This window comes from Tachypleus tridentatus, chromosome 10 (genome assembly GCF_004210375.1).
Source record: "Tachypleus tridentatus isolate NWPU-2018 chromosome 10, ASM421037v1, whole genome shotgun sequence".
In the NCBI taxonomy this organism is placed as follows: domain Eukaryota; kingdom Metazoa; phylum Arthropoda; class Merostomata; order Xiphosura; family Limulidae; genus Tachypleus; species Tachypleus tridentatus.
Genome location: NC_134834.1, coordinates 73579562 through 73605487, shown reverse-complemented (window position 1 = coordinate 73605487; position 25926 = coordinate 73579562). Strand labels below are relative to the sequence as shown.

Here is a 25926-nt window from a genome sequence, read left to right as displayed (position 1 = left end):
ACTTGACTTATTCTGACATATATCAATGTGTCATCCTCAAAATATGCAAAAATAACCCTTAATTATACAATTTAATTAGATGACCAATTCATATTAAAGAACAACATTTCTATCATCCTTATTTCATAATTTAAATTTACTTTTTTAACATCCATTAGATACACATATTTGGTTTGTTTTTGAATTTCTCGCAAAGACACACGAGGGCTATTTGCGCTATCCACCCCTAATCTAGCAGTGTAAAACTACAGGGAAGGCAGCTAGTCACAACCACACACTGCCAACTCTTGGATTACTCTCTCACTAACGAATAGTGGGGTTGGGCGTCATAATGTTTGGTGTGACGGGGATGTGAACCTATGACCTTCAGATTACAAGTCGAGTGCCTCAACCACCTGACCATGCCAGGCCAAACATATTTAATTTCCAGGCTTTTTTTAGAATTATGTATAAAATAAATATTGGTTTGAAAATTGTTTATCTAGTTGGATTTTGCTTTTTTTTTACCAACAGCAACTTAAAAATAACATTTTATTACATACTATTTATTATGGAACTAAGCAACAAACGTGCACAAAAAGGACAAATTTGTAGCAATGTTTTGTATGTTTGCAAGATTTAATTGTGCATTTCAATGATTAAATATTTCTATTTTACAATAAGAGCAGAATAGATTAGAATTAACCGCTGACTATTTATTTTATTAATTTATTTATAATGAATGATAATAATTTTATTTTGTTATAAATTATGTCTGAACATTATAAAGATGGTTTTGTTATGTGGGTGATTTGACAGGAGGAGGTTGAACAAAAATAATACAAAGTTAATCTTGTCATGTGTTCTCATAAAAGAGATATTATATACCTGGCTAGATAAAGTTAAATGACTTTTTTAAAACATTAATCTTTTGTCAGCTAAGTTGGTCATATTGAACTGACTATAAAACTGTAACAAGTTTCAATATGCTTTAAGTTAATTTTTGAGGCTGCCTAGAAATTCTTTACAAGTCATTTCTCTCAAATGATAAATTTCTTTCCATTATGCAGCCGACTTTGGGATATGTGCCCAACTCACCCCAGACCAAAACAAAAGGACAAGTAGAGATGGCACTCCCACGTGGATAGCCCCAGAAGTGGTAAAGAGAAATGAATATGGGCCCAAAGCTGATATATGGTCATTGGGGATAACAGCCATTGAGATGATTCAAGGTGAACCACCTTATTATGGTGAAAGAGAGTTCATGGTAAGTGTTGCTAGTCAATACTTACAGCCAAGGAGTAAGAAAAGATTGAATTTCAGTTTTCGTTTTATTTGAATTTCTCCTGTTTCTCTCTTTTTTTTAACAAGTTGTTTAGGTTTTAAATGTTATAAAACCATTGAATTGGAAAAAGAAAGTTAAAGCATTTGAACAAAATTGATTTGATACATCTAATTGAGTCTTCCTGTGGATACAATTAGTCTTTCATCAGCAATTTCAAGATCTTTGAAGAATTTGGGTGCATTAATACTAGTGAAACAATACTAGGATTCTTAAAACACGTTCTTTTCACTTGAAAACACAATTGTATACTTAGTTTACAATGTCTTCCAGCAACTATAGGGAACAGCTATAATGAAGGCATAAACAAGGCTTTCTATAATATTTATACTTACAGATGTATTAAACATAATGATGAACAGCACAACATTAGCAACAACTATGAACGTTTGACAAATGTTTATAGAGTAAGGAACACTTAATTCTTGAATGTTTTGTGATACTATCACCACCATACTGGTAACCCTCGATAATTAAACAGTAACATGTTCAATAATTCATCAGTAATGTTCATCTACCTTATAGTTATACTTTTGGAGCCATTTAGACATAGCTAAGGAGGATTGTCCAAACTATTTAATGCTAGTGTCACTAACAGTATTGGTTAAAATGTTTAATACATATATACGTGTATATATTTCATTATATATACATAAATTTTTAGTATCAGAATTATTTTAAGCAGTTAAGTTAGGTTATTCATCAAGTCACACACTTTTTTTCCAGATATATCATCTCATAACACAGAATGGCACACCATTGATAAAAGAAATAAGACTTGTCTCCAGTCTTTGGGGATTTTCTTAACAAATGTTTGGAAGTAGATGCAGATAAGCAGTACACTGCTTCTGAACTTTTAAAAGTATGGTATAAATTACTGTTATTTTACTAGGATATTTTGTTTTACTTTAAACCTAACATCCTAATGAACACAATAACAAACAATATCAGTAAAAGTTCACTGTTATACTTGGCTGTCATCTAACAGTATGGAGCACAGTGTGTGTTGTGCTCGTCGTACCTGTACTTTATATTTGTAGATTCTGTGGTGTAAGTGTCAACAATGTGTGATTTGTGTGTATAATAAATTTGTGTTGAGAAAGAAAATTGTGTGTATCATTTTTTTTAACAAATATCATAAATTTGATACACATTGACATTCAATTAACTTCTAAATTCAAATTACAATTTCTAACTATTTGAAACCGTATCACATAACTGTCATAACACAATAAATCTAAGACTTGTCTGAGATAAAGTATAATACGCAATATAATAAAACACATACTCAAAGCTCATTAATGCGTCAAAAATTGAATATTCCCATACACACGTTTAAATGACTTGCAAGAAACAGTTTACAAAGCCAGCATCGATCTAGCAAAAGTAGGTTAACAAAGTGTGTTCATTAGATTTCTCCAAGAGTAGCAGTATATTGAGTACACAATAAGCCAACAAAGGAAAATAAATATTTCATTAATGAATTATACCACGAACAAAGTGAAACTGGTCAACAAATATTTTCTACTTTACTGAATATTTGTGACATTTATAAGTTGCAAGCATACAGTAATTTTCCACGATTTAGTTATGCAGGATTTGAAAATATTAACTTTTTATGAATCGGGAAGAAAAGAAAAACCTACTTAGATCAAATTATTATTTCGTTTACCACAATGAACATTTTGTTTTACAATTATGTTCGTATACAAAAGTACAAACAAACTAAAGAAAAGGGTAAAAATTGTTGTGAAATGTGTATCCTCATTCATTATGATTTTATAATGAAAGTATGTCTTTTAGTCTCATAAACTGTGTTGTGATCTCTCTTTTATGTATTGTATTTTGAACATCTTGTTTCAATGACCAGCAGTAATTGGCCATCATGTTGATGTTTCACCTTCTCTGATACATACTCTCCATTTCCTGATGTCTTGATGAAGCAGTCAAGTTGCTTTCCGTCGCTTTAGTCGCTCTGATCTGGCTAGTCCAGCGAACGTCAAAGTTATGGGTCTCGTCTCGTAGCCTGAGGATCGCTGGTTCGAATCCCTTCTCGTCTTAACGTGTTCGCCATTTCAGCTATTGAGGCGTTATAATGTGACGGTCAATCTCACTATTTATTGGTAGTAGAGCATCTCAAGAATTTGCAGTGGGCGGTGTTGACTACCTTCCTTCCCTCTAATTTTACGCTCCTAAATTAGGGGCGGCTAGCACACATAGCCCTCATCTAGGTTTGCGCAAAATTCAAAAACAAAAACATTTTGAAGAAACCTAGTGCTACAGTGGTATGCCTGTAGACTCAAAACGCTGAAAACCCGGTTTCGATACCAGTGGTAAGCAGAGCACAGATAGCCTATTGTGTAGCTTCGTGCTTAACTGCAAACAAGTAAATACTATGGTTTGTATCATAAATCATAATAAGTCTTTATTAAAGGCTTTCATGCTATTGTGGTAAGTTGTAGATCATTAATACTTTTGTTTTGAGTTTATTTACTGATTACGAATATTATTTTATTAAACCTTACAGCCTTTACAGTAAGGAAGAATATTCTTGAAACAAGCACAACGTTTCGATCACTAGTGTGATCATTTTTGTATACTTGAGAATCATTTCACCAATGTATGTGTTTTTCTTATTGCAAAATCACAATGGGCTAGTTGCTCTGTCAACCGAGCGGAATCGAACCCCTGTGTTTAGTGTTGTAAATTCTAAGACTTTCCGTTGTCCCAGTGGGAGATCGACCATTTCACCAGTGATTTAAACAGTGTGCCTGTTTTATAAATATATTCTTCCTCACTGTAAAAGCTGTGATTTGTATTATTATAATTTTCGATCATTGTTAAAATGATTGTTACGTTCGTGTTTTATGACAGTGTTGTTAGTAATAAATTAATTTTAACGCTCTCCTTGACTCTGTGATAAGTTCAGAAGTTATTGATTTTAAAACGCACATCACGAGCCAGGAAAAGGTTTTTATTTGTTTATTTTTTGACGAAAAAAGTAACAACACCCCGTTACGGCATTTGTTGAACTGTTGTGGAAATTTATAAGAGTTTTAACTGGTTATTTGTTTGTTTTGTCTTGAAATTCGCGCAAAGCTACTTGAGGGCCATCTGCGTTAGCTGTCCCCAATTTAGCAGTGTAAGACTAGAGGGAAGGCAGCTAGTCATCACCACCCACTGCTAACTCTTGGGCTACTCTTTTACCAACGAATAGTGGGATTGACCGTCACATTATAATGCTCCCACAGCCGAAAGGGCGAGCATGTTTGGTGCGAGCAGGATTCGAACCCGCGACCCTCAGATTACGAGTCGAACTCCTTAACACACTTTGCCATGCCGGCCCTTTTGACTGCTCATAAAGGATATGTTTTGCATATTATTTAGAGCGGTGACAAATCTCCGTCGCCCAGATAAAAGTATTAAAGTATCGATATAAAGTGTTACTTATGGAGAAACTTGTAAATGCAAGCGTTCTAAATGAGCTTCGTGTGTAAAATGTAGTCGTTGTGGATGATCTGGTGCTTTTTAATAACTAAAATACAAAATTACATCGTAAACGTGGAGAGCAAGCAACCAATTGAAAGTAAAACATATACATAACAAGGGCAGTAGGAAAAATAATAGTTTTGATGACAGGTAATTGAATTTCGCGATTGTAGTGATGCTAATGAATACAAGGATGATATTGTGATTGAATCTGCGTTTCTGAATGATGCTGAGAAGTTCAGGATGACCTTAATAAAAGTACCACTGCTGTTTCTCGGAAATTCTCCCCCAAAGAAATTTCTGCAGTGAGACGTATCTCCACTTTAAAAGACAGAATTACGCTGCCGACCAATTCCCAAATTTTGACATTTACCTCACCACGTCCACCTGCTACCATCAAGACGTTTCTGTTCTTCTCCAGTCCAGAGTATGTACACTGAGTCTCATGAACCTTCTCTACACCTCTGCCGTTTGCAAATATCTTTACTGTATACTTTAAATCTTCGATTCATACAACAGCATTCCACTTGCGACTGTGTTTTTCTTCCTCAGTAGTCCATGTTTTTTTGATAATCGATGGTATGCCATTGTTTCTTTTGGCCTTCATATCCAGGTACAGTTGGCAGAATTGGGTTTGTCCTTAGATGACATTGCTGTCTCCACTGGTCAGTCCATCCCACCATGGCTTATTATTATCTCCAAATGTGGCCTTTCTTTGGGTCATCTGAAGAAGTCCCGATTGAAAATACCGTCTTCTATTTGCCAAATATCTTTTTTCAAACCATTCTTCCATTACTATTTATGCTGATGGTTTGAAATGAGGTGACTCTGTGGGCTCTACCATGTGGTTTGGTGGTTGCACACAGAATCCCCTCTGCAGTTTTTATGCTCACTGATGAATTGTATACTATTTCTTTTGCCCTCACTGATAAATTGAATAATTTACTGATTGACTAACTATGATGTAATGAAAAGCTTCCTCTAGTAAACAAACATTTAAATCAAAATATTAAATGCACAATATTTTAGTACAGAGTACTTTTTAAAGGTCCACGACCCCCTCCAATAATTTAGTTTTACGAGAAACAGTTCGTGTGATTATGCGCATAACTTGTATTCTCTGTTTATTGTCTAAATATAGGTTTACGTTCAAACATAAATATTTTATAATTTTCTTAGCTGTTTTGTTATGAAACGTACACTAACTGGATCTTAGGATGAAGTTGATACTGACTGTGTGAGTTTACAAATCGTATGATTAAAAGTTGCAGGCTCTTACATTGTGATATTATCAGATACACTGATTTCACAGGACTGCAACTAGGTATCTTCCTGTAGCTAGGGCAGTTGTTCTAACAGTTTGTGCAACTAGCCTTCTTTCCTGTTGTATAAGGCCCATGCTTTTGTCCATGTCTCAGTCTCATCCTAACATTGTAATTTCAGGTAGGTAAATATAGTGATAATGACTGGTGGGGTTGTCAGGAGTTTCAATCTTAGTTGCCACTGTGATTGATATAAAAACTACTTGTGTGAGGTAACTTCATCACTGCCAATGTAAATGTCTTTTGATATACCTTGGCTATTACTATCATTGCTTGGAGGATCCTTGGGTTTCCTTGAAATACTTTACCGTTGTAGATTGGTTTGTAATTAATTGAACACTTCGTTCCAGCTCAGAGAAACCATTGGAAGAATTTTGCTCCAGAAAAGTGTGCTTTGAAATGTAGTAGACGATCCAGGATGTGTATTAATCTCTGGATCGTACACAACTTAATTTCTGAAGTTACGCAAATGTCCGTAAAGAGGGTGATAACCGAATCAACAATAACGCATCAGTTCCAGTTCATGGTATGCACCATCAGAGGTACAGCCACAGGTAGACAAGACTCAATTAGCATGGTAAAGATTGATGATAGTTCATTAGCAGTTGGGTCTTCATCAATGGGGTCTGCCAGGTCAAACCTGATGTCTTTGAATGGTTGTGAAGGGTTCTAGGTAGTTTATCTTATTAAAGATTATATTATTTTATAAGTTTCTTCTTTAAAAGCTTAGAAACGAGAATATTCAGTACAAACAGAACGAAAGACAAACATAATTGACTAATTCAGAAAACAAGAGACTCAGAAGGGTTAATTGCTTAATTTTAAATTTTAAAAATCAGGATTAAAATGTGAGGTCAAATGTATTTTGATTCATCTACTCATAAATATTTTGATTTGATCCAATCAAATCTCCCGTTACTGTTACTGAAAGCATAAAATGTGTTCCCACCTCCCTCTAATTATAGTCTGAGTATTTCCTTTACTGTCATCTCTTCTATCAAAATTCAGTCCCTGCCGAATATTTCAATGTCAATATTAAAATATTTTATCATTGCGTCAGTGAAAATAACACTTTCACAATATCTTAAAATAATTCTCTACTGGTAAGTAATGACAAATATATTTTTCAAATTCTTAACATTCAGATCAAATTGTTAACATTCTTGCTATGGGTAGGTTAAAGTACACATGCTACGAACTTTTACAGAGTTACGTTCAAAATTTAATTACAGTAATTTATATTCAATGCACATGAATAAACTTGGTGTTGAAACGTAGTTAAGAAATTAAAATGTAATATCATATAAGTTTTAATTTCTTAATTTTAAAATCAATAAATTCTCAAGCTTCCCTTGTATAAGTATATGTATCTATTTTCTTACAGCAAAGCCACCTCTGGCTATCGTATGTGTCTCTCAAGGAGAATCAAACCTCTGATTTTAGCGTTGCAAATCCAAATAATTTACAACAAAATTTACGCGAAATTCTACAAACGAACAAATAAATCATTTGTTATGTCTTATGATTAATCTATTATTGAATTGTTATCCGTTTTTTAATGAATTGTTATTTGAAAATGGACAAGACAAACACCAATAAGCTTAGGTTTTTATAACTTTATATGTGAGGATACCCCAAATTTTCAATAGTACAAACTTTTTATGCAAGTGTATTTGAGACACAGCAAATCAGCCAATAAATATTAGGGCTACTTTCAATCGTATTGTTCTCGACCTATGCTGACATTGTTTTAGGTCTGCCTTGTTTGGTTTTCAATCATATTGCTCTCGGCCTATACTAACATTGCTATAGGTTTACATTGTTTGACTTTCAATCATATTGTTCACAGCCTATGCTGACATTGCTATAGATTTGCATTGTTTGACTTTCAATCATATTGTTCACAGCCTGTGCTGACATTGCTTTTGATTCGCTTTGTTTAATTTTCAATCATATTGTTCACAGGCTATGCTGGCATTGCTTTAGATTTGCATTGTTTGATTTTCAATCATATTGTTCACAGGCTATGCTGACATTACTCTAGATCTGCCTTGTTTGTAACAGTGTCGACCAACGCGGACAAGACGTGCACATTTGATCCAACAGGAAATGGTCACATCCGCTGCTCGCAGCGCTCCTGCTATGTGAGAGGTGGGGTTAAAGATTCTAGTGGTGAAAGCAAGGAAGTGGTGCAGAATCAGACGAGAACCGGCAGTAACTTGAAACCTTGTAATGTTTTCTGACACAGCAAGGGCACAAAGCGAGAAGTTAATGAATTCATGCCCCTCTCTCTCTCTCAAATAAAAGTTCCAAATTACAGAATCTGCACTTTAGAAAATATATTTTATTTTCTGTGTTTAATTTTAGGAAACGTTAAATATCTTTTCGTTAGTTCTGAACAGCTTTCATTATTATTTATAGAACAAATAAAAAATTAAAAATTAGTCCATAACACAACAGCTGCAACTTTTGTGTCGGATCGAAACACTGTACTCATTAAAATTCGAGCATGCGCACTGGAAAAGTTGCTGTTACCAACAGTGGTATCTCTGCGGACTTACAACACTAGGAACCGAATTTCTATATCCGTGGTGAGCAGAACACAAGTAGCCCATCGTATTATTTTTGTGCATAACTTCCAAGAAACTGTTATTGTATTTTGAAGTGATTATTCAGATAAGTAAACTACTTACTAGGCCTGGCATGGCCTAGCGCGTAAGGCGTGCGACTCGTAATCCGAGGGTCGCGGGTTCGCGCCCGCGTCGCGCTAAATATGCTCGCCCTCCCAGCCGTGGGGGTGTATAATGTGACGGTCAATCCCACTATTCGTTGGTAAAAGAGTAGCCCAAGAGTTGGCGGTGGGTGGTGATGACTAGCTGCCTTCCCTCTAGTCTTACACTGCTAAATTAGGGACGGCTAGCACAGATAGCCCTCGAGTAGCTTTGTGCGAAATTCCAAACAAACAAACAAACAAACAAACAAACTACTTACTAACCATTAAATAAAGGATAAGCTAGAAAAAAGTGTAGTTTTCACATCATTCGTATGTGATCGCTTTAATTAAAAGCGATAAGTTATTTTGGCAAAGAGTTAACACAAATATTCAATGTTTTATGACAATGTGGTCACATTTAAAGATGAATAGACTTTGATATCTCAAACCGTGGTCGTGCTGTCACTCTTTTTGTATCACGTGCGAAATGTCATGAATGAAACTATTGCCAAAGTTGGTCATGTTATGTGTTTTTTTTAGTCGAACTTAAAACAGGAGAAGACAGAAACCTTCCATTCCGAATTTGAAAAGTTGCTAAGGTAATAAAATGTTAAAATTGTGGCTTATCCTGATCTAGTGTTATAAAATACACACTACATATCACAGAAATTTAATTAATATTAACGGCGAATGTATTGCTTTGCTTTTTTTTTTTTCCTTTTTGATAGGAAAATACTTCAGGAATGGTTCCCTGTAGGATAACGGTATGTTTAAACACTTATAATGTTAAAATATTGGGTTCGATTCCACACGGTAGACACACCAGATAGCCCAATTTTTATCACCGCTAGAGAAAGTAAATAAAATGTCTAATGTTTTAACAATATCCCATGGATAAATAGTTTTGTATCTGTTCATTAGGCCCGGCATGGCCAGGTGGGTAAGGCGCTCGACTCGTAATCTGAGGGTCACACCATACATGCTCGCCCTTTCAGGCGTGAGGGTGTTCTAATATAACGGTCAATCCCGCTATTCGTTTGTAAAAGAGTAGCCAAAGAGCCGGTGGTGGGTGGTAATGACTAACTGCCTTCCCTCTAGTTTTACACTGCTAAATTAGAGGCGGCTAGTGCAAATAGCCTTCGTGTAGCTTTGCGGGAGATTCAGAAACAGAGAAACAAAAAACATCTGTTCATTAATAAGTTGTTGGTAACGATTTCGAAATGTAGGGTATCCAAAAATGAGTACACAAAAATAAAGTTAAATAACTTTATTGTTATTTGAAATAACAACAAAATCGGAATATAAAGACAAGTACCAGGTTTGTAAGTTTTAATTTAAATAATTAATGAACTTCTACATGTCTTCCATCATTTGTTATAATTAATCTAATTCTGCGCTCAAATTCTGAGAAAACAGATTCCAACATATCAACAGCGATGTATAAAATACTATCAGGAATATGATGTTTCACTTCTTCGAGTCGTTTGGTTTGTTATGATGGACGTTATTTTCAAAAAGCTCCAGAGATGAATATGTAAAGTTTGTTTGTTTTTGAATTTCGCACAAAGCTAGTCGAGGGCTATCTGTGCTAGCCGTCCCTAATTTAGCAGTGTAAGACTAGAGGGAAGGCAGCTAGTCATCACCACCCACCGCCAACTCTTGGGCTACTCTTTTACCAACGAATAGTGGGATTGACCGCAACATTATAACGCCCCCACGGCTGAAAGGGCGAGCATGTTTAGCGCGACGGGGATGCGAACTCGCGACCCTCAGATTACGAGTCGCACGCCTTAACACACTTGGCCATGCCGGGCCTGAATATGTAAAGAAGTTAAATCGGACGAACGAGAGGGCCATTTGATATGTCCTCCGCTACGCAGTTAAAGCTTTTGAAAAGTTTGGTTTAAAAACACTTTAACAACTCGAGCAAATTAGGGTGGTGCTCCAACCTGGTAAAAGATAGCTGTTTGTACCAAGCCAGGAGTTGTGTGATAAAAAAAACTATTACAGCTTGTGTGGATACGAATTTCCAGTAACACATCATTTGTCAGAAAAACAAGAAAAAACAAACAAAAAATAACACAAAAAAACCAAAGTTACAAATCTACTAATTATATTCATATTAATTTTTGTTGTTATCTTATATAATAAAGTTATTCAACTTTATTTTGGTATATTAATTTTCGAACATCCTGTATACATACCAAGAACCAAATTAGTAATGTTTTATATCACACAAACAACAAAGTTTATAATATGTAATTCTGTTTCAGATTTATATAACTTATTAGCTGACAGTTAATACAAATATTGCAACCTTTATGTGTTAGTTTTAGAGAAAATTTCAATTAATAAAATATTGCGTAATTTAATTATCGATTTTAAAAATCCAGTTTAGATTTCAGTTTTAAAAGTATTATAGTTAAAATCAAGTTTCAAAACTTTAGTATTCAACATTAAACATACAGTTCTGTTAATGTAATTGAATGAACCCAAATTTGTTAACTTAGAAAAAAATACTTTAGCGCTGTCCTAATTCAGTTTTGTAAACTGTATACCTAAAAACTTTAATCTTATATGTTGGACAATACACTTCACATTATTTAGGTTAGGGATAAGATTACGGATTGACGTTGATCTGTTAAGCTGTTACATAGTTGCTGGATAATCAACCTTGTGCACGGTTATTGATTCGAGTTTGTAACGAATGGAGAGTTACTGGTGGTCCACCTAATCATTATAGTTGGATCAACTTCAAAAATTATACATCCATCAACGGAGAATTTAGTGATCTCACTAAAATAAATTACTTGCTGGGGGTTTAAAGACCCCTCATAATTCACAGAGGTCCCAACACATCTATCAAGTTTCTCCATTATTCCCAATTAGTTCTATCCGAAAACAAACCCCATTAGGACATCCGCCCGCGATATATCTGAGCACGTCTGCCACGTTTGGTCTCGCATACTTTTAAGAGGTTTTTATTTGTTTTGTTTTTTTAATTTTGCGCAAAGCTACAAGAGGGCTATCTGCGTTAGCTATCCCTAATTTAGCAATGTAAGACTAGATGGAAGGCAGCCAGTCATCACCATCCACCGCCAACGCTTGGGCTACTATTATACCAACGAATAGTGGGATTGACCGTCACATTATAAAGCCCCCACGGCTGAAAGGGCGAGCATGTTTGGTGTGTCGGGGACTCAAACCCCCGGCCCTCTGATAATGAGTCGAGTGTCTTAACCACCTGGCAATGCCGGGCTAGAGGTTTTGTTTTGAATTTCGCGCAAAACTACACGAGGACTATCTCCGCTAGCTGTCCCTAATTTAGCAGTGTAAGACTACAGGGAAGGCAGCTTGTCATCACCACCCACCCATGCATGACGAGGACCTAGGTGTAGGTTTCAGAGTTGAACCTGGCGTATTTTTTGTGGTCCTTGTTCCTCTAAGAATCCCACGGGCGCAACGTTTACAACAATATTCACATTCCTTCTTAAAAGTGAATCTGAGAGTCGCGGGTTCGAACCCCCGTCACACCAAACATGTTCGTTCTTTTAGCCGTGTGGGCGTTATAATGTGACGGTCAATCCTACTATTCTATGGCAAAATAGTAGCCCAAGTAGCTTTGGGCGAAATTCAAAAAATAAACAATCTAGTTGATCAGCAGTTCAAATAATCACCTAATTAAACAATCATAAGTGAAAGTTTGTGGCATTCTGAGCTTACAAGAGATGTTATACGGTAAAATGTCTCCAAAATGCCATGTTGTAATCAGCCGATTATTACATAGTCGGTATATTTCGTTTGTTTGTTTTTTTGGAATTTCGCACAAAGCTACTCGAGGGCTATCTGTGCTAGCCGTCCCTAATTTAGCAGTGTAAGACTAGAGGGAAGGCAGCTAGTCATCACCACCCACCGCCAACTCTTGGGCTACTCTTTTACCAACGAATAGTGGGATTGATCGTAACATTATACACCCCCACGGCTGGGAGGGCGAGCATGTTTAGCGCAACGCGGGCGCGAACCCGCGACCCTCGGATTACGAGTCGCACGCCTTACGCGCTTGGCCATGTATATTTCGTTAGTTGAAAACTTATTGCAAATCTTTCTGAACTATAAAGCCAAATTTAGTAATGATATGTTGGTCTGATGTCTCACGTTAATCGTTCGATCTCTTTGTCTTGTAATAAAATCTTGGCAGTGTGTGTGTGTTTTTCTTATAGCAAAGCTATCTGCTCTGTCCATTGAGGGGAATCGAACCCTTGCTTTCGAACTCTTGCTTTTACTGTAAATCTGTAGACTTACCGCTGTCCCAGCGAGTGATGAATCTCGGCAAACCAGTCGAAATTCTAGATACACAGCTGGATCAACTAAAGTTATTAAAGTTCTAGAGAAAGTTAATGTTGGATTCAACTGTAATGACGACCAGTGATTTTGGAAGAAAAGAAAATGTAGAAATGTATAAGTAGATTTTAGCTGATTAAACCTTCAGCTCAGTTTGTAGAGTATACTTGTCTGATGTGCGAGACGACAAGGATTTGATGTTGAAATATTTTGACAGGACTTTACATGAGAAATTAACCTGTTCAGTGCTGTAAACGAGATAACTCGTCCAAGCCGATCGGTAACACAGTGCCACGGACGAGTTAATTCGTTCTCAATAATACCTAACTTCAACGTTAGATGTCAGCACCATACATGCATTTGACCTACTTACAAATTGTTTCACTTTCGATCCAAAATGGCGTCACGAAAAAAGTTACAAAATGAAGAAGCATTAGAGTTGTATTGTAGCAGCTGAAATACTTGGCAGTCAACAGGTTAATGTATACGGACATATGTATGTGCAGAGTCTGACCGACCTTCATTCACACGCAAAACAGGTGTTCTGTTTTATCAAACTGTTCCAGACATATTTCTCTTGATCTGTATGTCGTAATAAATATTATTAAAATTTAATGGTCTGCAAACATTAAAATCTAGTTAATTTTCTCATATGCTTCAATGATGCTACTTTAACATATTTGAACTATGGGCGGCCACTTAGATCAGATGAAGTACACATCCAACCAAAATGCAGTGTTAGACTGTCAGCTGTTATTCATCTCAATTTTAGGGATCTGATAAAGACACATTTTTGACAAACAAGTGAAGAGAGTGCCTTCGTATAAGACAGCTTTAACAGCTGGAGAAAGTGTACAGGTGATTCATATAAGGATAACCGACAACTTAACCTCAAGAAATCAGAGTGACACGTTGACTGTAAAAGCAAATATGCTGCATACAAAAAGTAAAACTGCGACAAAATACAGTATCACATCTAATTCATGAACAGCATAAAGAAACTATGAGTAAAAATCGTTAATACATTAAAACTATAGCAGATACCCTCAGACTAACAGTGGTCCAAAACACTCCAGAAAGACAATCTCCTAACAGTACTGGATCTGTTGCAGAAATATTCAGAAACGTTGCGATCCAAGGTGACAGAAGAACCAGCTAATGCGAAATATAATTATCACACATTACAAAATGCGTTACTTGAAATTATATCAGATATTATTTTAGATGAAATAAGGAAAAAATAGCAAATGCAAAGTTTTTCTCCATTTTGGTTGATGAATTCGAAGATTCGTATAGAAGGGAGCAATTTTTAGTTATTATTAGATACTTCTTCGAATGAGAAATTCATTAAGGATTTATTGATTTCATGACAGCAGAAAGTTCATATGCATACATCCAGGCGGAGCTAGTATAAAGTTTAATTGATATACGAAATTTAACAGCTCAGAGTATGATGATGCCAGTGTAATGGGTAGTAAGAGATCATGCTACAGGCTCTATATGTACATTGACTTGCCCATAAGCTGAACTTGGTCATTGTGAATGTCGTCAAATCAGTCATTCTTGTAACTGATTTCTACTCAACATTGGAAACGAGCTATGTCTTTCTCAGTAGTTCATATGTACATGCCAAGTGAATCAAATACCAAAAATACATGTGTCCGGCTGACAAACCAGATGAACTTAAAATTTTACTTTGATGCTCGCTGGCCTAGCCTTTGTTAACCTACTTTTGCTAAAGCGATGCTGGCTTTGTAAACTGCTTCTTGCAGGTCATTTAAACATGTGTATGGGAATATTCAATTTTTGACGTATTAACGAGCTTTAAGTATGTGTTTTATTATATTGCGTATTATACTTTACCTCAAACGAGTCTCCGGATTACGATTCGAGTGCTTTAACCACCATGCCGGACTACCACTGCTGTCGGACAAAAATCAAACTTGAAGTATGAATGCTCTAAAAAGAAAGAGTATTTAATTCACAAAACAACGGGACACAGGGGTGATTACAATTTGTTATTTATACCGTTTGTTATATCTATTATTAATGAAAATAGGCCCGGCAGGGCCAGGTGGTTAAAGCACTCGAATCGTAATCCGAGGGTCGCGGGTTCGAAACCCCGTCGCACTAAACATGCTCGCACTTTCAGCCGTGCAGGCTTTCTAATGTGACGGTCAATCCCCCTTTCGTTGGTAAAATAGTAGCCCAAGAGTTGACGGTGGGTGGTGATGAGGGTGCTTTCCCTCTAGTCTTACACTGTTAAATTAGGGACGGCTAACGCAGATAGTCCTCGTGTAGCTTTGCGCGAAATTAAAAAAACAAAAAAAACACATTATCCGCTATTACTGAAAGATGTTCCAATCCAAACGAGAATTTCGGAACAATTTTTATAGTCTGTAAATATCAAACAGACTGTAACCCGAAGAAACCACACATCCGATTGCTACGTAAATAACATAACGCAAGCAATATACGTTTATGTATTTGAGTAAGAAAATGGCTTTAATTATGCCATTTGAAACGTCGAAATTAAACAAATCAGACTACACAACTCTGCAGTTTCTTTTCCTCGTGTTTTGATATCAGGAACACAAGTTTTGTTTTTTTTATTTCTTGAGTGTCCGACTCCATACTTTTCCACAGTAAACTACTAATGAATATTATGTAACGGCGCTGTAAGACTAGCAAAACATAGAAGTTAAATATTTAAGGAATGTATTCGTTCCCGTATGGCTTTGCAAGAACTATTGACAAACACGGATGTACACCGTAATTTAATACTCTTCTACTAACACTATTAGCAGGTGCGTAACTCTCCGTATACTTTAAACCAGGACTTCTACCGCACCCCTTGTTCCTTCGCCTTTGAACCCAGGTTTAATATACACAGAAGATTGCAAAACAATGTGATCGGGTTGACAAAATAACCAGATGTGGTTCTAGCTTGTACAGACAAGCTAAAACCAATGAACTATGTATAAATTAATGATAAATTCAACTACGTAAAAGTGATAATTAGTTCTCAAGGTTAAGAAAATGATCTTAATTATCTTCAGAAACTTTACCAATATAATGATATAATTACATTAAAAATGAATATTCTGGAAAGTTGTTTAGGGTATTTAATTTTCAGAAAACATAATAACATTTGTAACAGACTTACCAGTTCTTATGGACCAGTAAGTTTTTTTTAGAAAAGCTGTATTTCTTGACACATAATTCGTTTACATATTGAAAGTAATAAACCTTTTGTCTTTCACATTATCCACGACAATCTGAGGATTTTGCTACGTTCAGTAAAATCTTTACTTTTAGGTTTATCCAAACATTCAAACAGTTCTTCATTTTATATATTTCTACATTTTGTTTCTAATATTCTTGCCATAACACGTCCCCCACTGGTACAGCTGTAAGTCTACGGATTTACAGCGATAAAATCAGGGGTTCAATACCCCTCGATGGACGCAGCAGATAGTCCGATATGGCTTTCTTATAAGAAAAACACAAAACACACAAACGCAATAATAACAACTGCCAATTTATTGGTAATGTCATTTTGTATAGAAAAATTAACATACGAATCGAATGTACTTTTATTTTTTCATATTTCCGACATATTGTAATCTATGGTAGATTACTTATTTGTAAAGCAAGCTGATAACTCTGAAAGTAAAACTGTAAACTAGAACAAAATAGTAGCTGTAAAACTGTAAACTATAACAAAATAGTAATCACCAGCATAAAACCGTAAAACAAAACAGCAACTGTTACTGTAAACTGTTAGAGCGACATAATAGTTTTCAGTGTTTAACCGTAAACTAGACAAACCAAGTACTCTCAGAGTAAAATTCTTCAAACTAGAATAACTTGGTAACTCTCAAATAACAACATTGAAAACTGAAACAGTTCAACATAAAACTGTAAACTGGAACAACATGAAAACTGCCACTCTAATATTCTCGGGTAAATTCATTTTTCGTGCAAGTATCAGGTAGCCCCACTTTAAAACAGAAACATGGAAATCGTAACATAAAGCTGAATTTAGATAAATGGCTTAAGTTTTAAGCTAAAAAATAAACATGATGTGAAGTTTAAGATCAATGTTTTTTATATTCAAAACAAAAAACACTGGACGTGCTTGTGTGGATGCTGGAACTCGCCTTCCTACTGGGCATAGACAATCGAAAACGATATCCGTTTAGCTATTCGTATGTATTACCAAGCAAGAATTACTACAACTATTGCTGTGTATAAAGTTATGAAACAGACAGACGCTTGTACCTTAAATGATGTATGCGATCATGTCTCACTGTTAGAGACGAAAGATTGCACAGAAATAAATTTACTATGCTGGAAATAGTTATTTCAAAACTTCATATTGCTCGTAATTTAAGTGAGTAAATCTTAAAAAGAAAATACTAACACTTCTTACAAAAACAGGTAACATCGATTTCAGTTTGAAGAAATATACTTTATCACATGATTGATCGTTCTTATATAACATTCAAAGGCTGTAGCCTTTAGATATCATCTATTTGGATAGTAAATAATAATGCAGTCAACGACCTATTTTGACACAAAGAGTGACGTAGTAGCTACGTCATAGTGGCCAAAGCAGATACTATTTCCTAGAGAACAACAATGACTCCAAGACAACCAGAACAAAACAGTTTCACTGTTTACGTCAAAACTGTATAAAAACAAATTAAACTTTTTTTTCTTAATTTCGATATTAAGAAAGCAGGTAAAACTTTTATATTTGGTACTCCTGTATATCACACTATTACAAACACAAGTGAAAAATCCTGAAAATTAGTACAACGTAATCACTTTCATCGTGGGATTACAAGTTTGTTTGGTTGTTTTGAATTTCACGCAAAGCTACACCAGGATTATCTACGCTAGCCGTCCCGAATTTAACGGTGTAAGACTAGAGGGAAGGCAGCTAGCTAGTCATCACCACTCACTGCCAGCTTTGGGCTACTATTTTACCAACAAATAATGGGATTGACCATAACACTATAACGCACCCACGGCTGAAGAGGCGAGCATGTTTGATGCGACAGAGATTAGAATCCGCGACCCTCAGATTATACGAGTCGAGCGCCCTAACCATTTGTCCATTCCAGGCCTGAGATTACACGTGAATCACCGGATTTTTAAAAGAGGGATGGGTCATTTCTGACATGATTGCCATATGTAGGCTTAAGTTAGGCGTAAGTCAGTAACATTCCAGTTTATGGTCCTTAGATAGCTCATAGTAGATTGAAGAAACACTATAATGCTATACGTAGTGTTACGTATTAGAATTTGAAATAACCTATAACTGAGATAAACGAAAACCTAAATTTATAAGTTAATTAAACGTCGATATGTATCACATGTATAAGATTTTGCAACAAGATTAATACACACAATTTCTTTCTTAATACAAATGTATTATAATATACAAACAACAATACAATTTATAATAACGGTTACTGCAGTTACTTATTAAAATAATGAAGTTAAATGGTTTGTAATATTCGAAATCTATAAACGTTCCTGATCAATATATCTGAAGTTCCCAATTAATAAGCAGTAATCACAGTTATAGCTTCCGAGGTTTATAGTACAGTTGTATAGTTTATACTAAAACAAATCAATATTATATACTGTTTTTTGGTGCGTGGTATTGGTTACATTTATAGGTGTGAGGAAAGTTTCTAGAAATTTCAGCCTGCACAACAACATTTATGACAATCCGTGATGACGAGAAAACCCATACCAGCTGTTTTTACATAAATGTTATGATTTGATGATACATACACACACACACACACACACACACACACATATTGTTGATTCTCGCACCCGAGAACCTTTTACAACTTCAGTTAATAGGAAGGAATTTTGCATTACAGATTCAACAATTTAAGACAAGCACATTTCTAAATGTAAATTTAACTTAAACACACATCGATTTTAAAATAGATATATTATAGTAGACTTAAGTAAGGTGGTAAGGTGCGAGCTAGTAACTGTCCAGTACACTATCCTTGTCAAACTCATAGCCCATTGAAGAAACACTATAGCAAACAAAAAAGTTATAAATGCAAAATTATAATACATGTTCAGCAGTTTTGTAGTGTAATATCTAGGTATATAATATGTCTTCTACCTGCTTTAGTTATACGGGAATTTTAAAAATCGTTTACTCTGTTTTTAGTTAGTTCTAGTAAAAAATACGTTGTTCAGAAGTCATTGAGGTTACCTTCTTCGAGTTGCTTTGTTTGTTAGATAATGCCTTTTCTTCCTGTGGTTATTTTGCAGTAATATAATATTCGTGTTGAAAAGATTGGTAACTGTAATATGTTTTGTTTGCCTAATTTACTATGCCTGTAAGATAACCAACGCTGTAAGATAAGAGGGGTCACGAGGTGGCACTGTCGACTGGACAAAGAAACTGAGTTTACATAATGGATTCAGACTGCTTTCTTAGTTCAGTTATACTAGAATATCATCGAGTAAAGACATGATACAAAAACCACTGAGATTTATTTCTACAGAAGCAGATCCTGAAACAGTGAAAACTCTGGGACTAAAAACAGACTAGTGGAAGTGTCAACTGCAATCCAATCTGTTTGACCATGCATGTTATGATATCATTTGGTTTCATCGTAGTAATAAAAATTTTGTTCATTTCACTACACTTCTCTAGTGTCCAAATTTTACCAACGCCAAGAAATTCAGTCAAATTATTAAACTGACTAGAGGGAAGGCAGCTAGTCATCACAATCCATCGCCAACTCTTGGGCTACTCTTTTATCAACGAATAGTGAGATTAACCGCCACATTACAACGCCCCCACAGCTGAAAGGGCGAGCATGTTTGGTGTGACGGGGATTCGAACCCGCGACTCTCGGATTACGAGTCGAGAGCCTTCCGTGCCCTGTGGGAAGAAAATTGCAAATTAAAATAACATAGTAACTGTCAGAGCAAACGTATATGAAACAATAATTTAGTAAATGTCAGTACAACAACTGTGTAAGCTATAACAATATAATAAACGTCAAACCAAATTTGTAAATTGAAATACATAGTAACTATCAGTGTAAACATCTGTTAACTAGAGTAACAAAGAAACTGTCTGTGAAAAAAAAGAAATCTGTAAAATGTAGTAATATATTAATTGTCAAACTAAAATAATAAAGTAACTGTCGTTGTAAACAACTGTAAACTAAAATAACTTAGAAACTGTCAGTGTGAATCTCTATGAACTGAAACAAGCTGTATTTATTGTGTCTGTATTCAGATTTAATATTTAAACTGAAACAAGCTGTATTTATTGTGTCGGTATTCAGATTTAATATTTAAACTGAAACAAGCTATACTTATTGTAACTGTCGGTATTCAGATTTAATATTTAAACTGAAACAAGCTATACTTATTGTAACTGTCGGTATTCAGATTTAATATTTAAACTAAAACAAGCTATACGTATTGTAACTGTCTATATTCATATTTAATATTTCAACTGAATCAAGCGGTATTTATTGTAACTATCTGTATTCAGATTCTGCTAACTAGAAATTATTTTCCACTGTTCTCGTTATTCGTCGCTGTGAAGAAGACTATAATCGATTATAAATGCCAATTTTTCAATTAAAATGTATTATAATCATTTTCCATACAACTGAGTATTTAACAATATCAATCTATTAAATAATTTTGGAAACCTGCATTATTATTTACCAGAATATCTAAATATGACAATTAGAACTTACCTGACCACTCAGATAGAGGTTATGTGAAATCGCTTTCTGTAAACGCTCGTGGTACCCTGAGTCTGCTGTTTTACCCTTAAGAATAAGAACCTGTCATTGACACTTAGTGTGTTAGATAAGTGGCTCGCATATTTGGGTTCTGGTCCCCAGGGAGCGGAAGTTATCCTGAAAATATGCAAGAAAATTCAGGAAGAAGTTACCACACTGTATTTACTGCAATGAATAACACGACTATACTGAAAACAGTATGGTCAACATTAGTATATCCTACCAAAAGAAGAACTGGGGAAGGAGACAGCGATCTGGAAAAGTCTGAGAAACATTGGATTAGATTTAAAATAAGACAAATAATGGTTGAATCATTCAGGGTGACAGGTTTAGGTGACTTTAAACGACTGCACACATAAAAAGTATAGAAGACAACAAACAATGCATTTGATTCTGTATATACATACATTGTTTGTTTGTTTGGAATTGAGCACAAAGCTATACAACGGGCTATCTACGATCATGTAGTCGTGTGGGCCATCTTTGTATTGGTTTTTTAAGGTTGTTATAACATTGTCCTTCAATTGGCAGGTTAATTTAAATTGTCTGATAAAATTATTCCAAGTCCAGTCCATATAAACTATAACAACTTACTTTATTTTTTCCTCAAGGTTTTAAAAAATTATTTTCATTGTATACAGTTGTAAACCAGGCTTACAAATGGCACTAGCTGTGCTACAATGACGTAAAAATTAAACTTCCTTGTACTATGTCGCGATTTAAACTAAAACATCGCATAATTCGCTCTAACATCTCGATATAATTTTAGAGTACTCTCGATACTTCTCTGAATCTCGAATTTATAAGAAATTGTGACGTCAAATTACAGACTAACTCTTACAAACATTCTTGATAATTACGTCATGCGCCCAGTAGCTAACAAAAAATTACAAAATTGATAATACTGCTTATAAAGATACACTGTTTTATCAGACAATTAATGGATTAAGTTTAAACTGTTGAGTCCATTTATAGATGTACTTGTTTATAATGACGATAGTGATACAACCGAACCGTTGTGAGGGCCTCGGCCATTATTTTTGCTATGTAATTAAAAAATTACTCATCCAATTAATACGAATTATAAATATTTGGAAGGCTGACTAAACGCACACACTACATCTATATTAAATTACATTTTTTTTTTTTCTAAACTGTAAGAAGCAGAATTTATCCTCCCCCCGAAAAAGGGGGTAGGTAGAATAACGTAACTTAACGATATATTTAGCTGTTGTAATGAAGCAATCATAACGCGTGGCGAACAGCCCGGAATTAATTTACTGCAAGGTTCATCGTACACGCATTGACAGGGGTGACACGGTTAACAAGGGTAATATCATTCATTTTGTTTGGTGGCGTAGAACCGTCTGTACATGTTATTTGTACGTTTTAATGTAGTCAGTTAGCTGTTCTCTCTAACGCGGGTCTTGAAAATGTCCTTCGTTCGGTTTTGTTGCTCATTAATTATTTATCAGATGGTTTATTATAAAAGTTTCGTACACTTGTACACAGAAGGTGCTTATTCAAACCTAAGACTAATTTTCTCCTAAGACTCATTCAAACCAACCTACACTCCTAAGACTAATTTCACACTTTTATGTGATAATAATAACTTCGAGAAAATTTTAAATATGTTACGTGAATTTCCACTCAGGTTTTAAAACTGAAACTTAATCACACCCACAAAACTTACCAAACACGCGAGTGCTCTTTACTCGCTCGCCTTAATTTGGTCAGAGTAGCAGAGTTTGTTGTTACAGTTTTATTTAGTTGAATTATATTTATCAACTGAAAAACTAGAAAACAAACTAAAACTTCAACAGATCGCCACTAGATGACAGGGAAAACAAAGCGAAAAACAATAGCGAAAATGGGAAATGATTTTAATTCATTCACACGTAACAGTAAATTTCATGGGTAAATGGGATTCACTTCCTCTCAGAATCTTGAAAAAAAGAAATATTTTCAACTTTAAACACAAACCTTATAACTTTTAACTCCACAAATGACTATTGATGGTTTTTCATATTGTTTATAATTAATCGTTAAATTAGGCGATATGAGTGTGTATGTGTGCGTTCATTAGGGGAGAGAGGAATAAAATCTCCTTGGAAACTGAGAATTATAAGGTGTTTATAGTCGTTTGGATTACCTAGTTCACCAGGTAACTCAATACTAGAAGATCAAGGGTTACCAGGTGATCTGTAAACACGATGTTAGCCTGAGGTTTAAGAGAAATACTTATATTTTCTAGCCACTTCTTGGTATCACTAATACACGAATCAACACACACACACAAATTCGCTAGGTAGAAATATTAGGCGAGTTAACTACTGAAAAGAGTAACAAGTGAGTCAGCATGTATTTCTTGGCAGATGGAATATGCTTGTCAACATCTACCCCTCCTTGACGGAATATGCGTGAATCAATATGTGTTTCTTATTCTGAGTCAACCACTACATTTGAATAGGCCTAATAACATGACAAGCACAAAAAATAGTTTCTACTAATGGAGATACAGTAGAATGTTCTGGTCGAGCAGAGAAAATGTGATGGTAATGAACAAGGACATAAGATCATGACATACGGGGAAAAACAACTGTGTTGACTGTGGACAGGGACACAAGATCACTTAGGATAGAGAAAAGTTATTGTATTGGTAATAAGGGCGGACACAATATCATGAAGCATCAGGCGTGAGGTGTGATCAGTTGTATTTGTGATTGTACATTTATACAAATTAAGAACTTCAAAGTGAACATGCATCACACTATATCTGTTGTATCCTGTTCACGAGGCTTTTAGCCTAATATTAGAGTGGATATAGCAGTGGTTGAAAGGCTATTTATATTAGCAAACTACTCGACAACAGCTGAACAGAATTAAAGTCGACAACTTTAACCCTTATTTATGACATATGTGACACACTACTAAGAGAAAAAAGTGACGATTGGTCATTAATATTACAGCCCACGTAGAAATGCTATCGCTTCCATAAAAAACAAAATTGTATGAGAGCTCCTCCTGCCGGCCTACTCATTAGGAACACGTGTTTACACATTTTATTTTCTTTATGTTATGTGATATCTAATAGGTCATTCTGTGTCACATTAGGAGGTGTTCTTACGTTTCATTAAGAGTAAGTACTGTGATAAAAATGACCTTTCTTATGGTATCATAAACGAAAAGTAAAATAAATTCATGCTATTAAAAGTCATGACTGGAATTTATGGTGTTTTTATTTCGAAATTCTGTTATCCATTCGACCGATAAATTGATTACAATAGATGTCTCTCTTCTACAAACTGAAGATTGTGTTATATACAGATGGTCAGTCTTCTTAGAAACGAAAGGGAAAGACTGTCATATGTATAGGCGTGTTCGACTCGAGAAGGAAGTCACTCATGAAGCACTTGTCTACGTTAAATCGATTGTTATAATGACAATACATTAAGTGGTAACAGTCTGGAGTGCAAAGAGTTCCAAGTAAGTCCCCCGCTGGTACAGCGGTAAGTCTTCGGATTTACAAACCTTGTAAAGGGGCTCGATTTCCCTTGGTAGACCCGGCAGATAGCCCAGTGTGACTTTGCTATTAGAAAACATACGCGCACACAGTTCCAAACAAACTAAAATATAATAATAAAGAGCACTTTAGTAGCTACACTGTTAAACATTTATCACTTTAGTGTTAAGAATTTAATAATTTAACTTTTGTTATCCGAGATTTATTATTCCACACACCTTGACATCTCAACAATTTTCAGTAATGAAGAAAGATGCTAATATTGAAATAGTAGGTGAATACATAATAAAATGAAGTTACGATCCATTATTAACGAATAACAGATTTATACGGATACTAGTTTCAATATTTTTACTTATCAGTCGCTCCTCTTTAGTCTAACTTTTCATTTCATACAGACGTTTAACTTTAAAACATAGCTAATTAGAAATAATCATTTTAGTATAACTAAAAGTAAAAGAAAAGTATGTTAATTTGCTTCATACTTCACTAATGTTCAAATGCTGTTGTAAAGATGAGCTCGTGGATTATATCTTGTCAGTAGTTGATACAACGTGATTGGTTAGTTGATGATGGTTCTCAAATTTGTTCATACGAGCAAGCATAAGACACATTCGTTATACTATATACATTGACCCTCAGAATTCTGTTGGATTCATTTATCTATCCTATACGCATCTCAAAAATCATTTAATTTATAAACAATAGAAAAGAACTCAGTTAAAACACGTGTAGGATGAAATTTAAAATGTTTCTTTTATTTGAGTAGATATAAAAACGACCTGAATGTTTAATTATGTTAATAAAAATAACACACTTTAGAAATATTAAGGAATTGGTAAATAATGATTAATTTCACTCTCAAGTGAACTTATACAATCAGTCCGTGAAAAAATAAATGAATAGACGACTGGTTACAACACAGTTTTTATACAAACCGTTTTTACCATGTCACGAGCCGTTCTAGAGCTTGTATTACTTGTAGTTTTTGAAACTGAATTTGTCAGGTCAGACTTTCTGCTTCTCCTCTTGTAGCTGATATCGCTAGTTAATTTAAACCTTTTATACTAGTATGGGATATCTATGGAGTCAGATCTTTTCGTAACATTCTCCTGAACCAGATGTCGAAAGGTTGTACATATGTGTGCATTTATTTTACTTAAGATTACATATGGCAAGGACTAGAATCTTGTGAAATTTGTCCTTCTGTCTGTGTCCACCATCCCCTGAGAAAGGGTGAGCCATTCTCAAGGAGTAACACAGAGACTCGTGCAAGTTAATTTGAATTTGTTTGTTTATTTTTATTTATAAAATTCGATTACCCACCCAACTTTGGGTTTGTTTTAAAGCAAAACCACATATGGTTATCTACTATGTTCACCGCAAGTAATCGATCTTCG

The 25926-nt window shown here is 35.0% G+C and overlaps 1 protein-coding gene and 1 long non-coding RNA gene across 2 annotated transcripts in view; one reads left to right on the top strand and one right to left on the bottom strand.

Moving 5' to 3' along the window:
- Positions 1-25926, top strand: part of LOC143229572 (uncharacterized) — an 89492-nt gene that overhangs the window by 10942 nt on the left and 52624 nt on the right. Inside the window, exon 2 of the mRNA XM_076462117.1 lies at positions 1050-1246. The gene's annotated coding sequence lies outside the window, so the exon portion shown is untranslated. The remainder of the gene's footprint in view (positions 1-1049; positions 1247-25926) is intronic.
- LOC143229574 (uncharacterized) lies at positions 15504-25665 on the bottom strand. Its single transcript, XR_013015943.1, has 4 exons — positions 25474-25665; positions 21598-24629; positions 20956-21120; positions 15504-20120 (listed from the first exon to the last, which is right to left on the bottom strand). It is a non-coding gene; the product is annotated as an uncharacterized LOC143229574 (long non-coding RNA).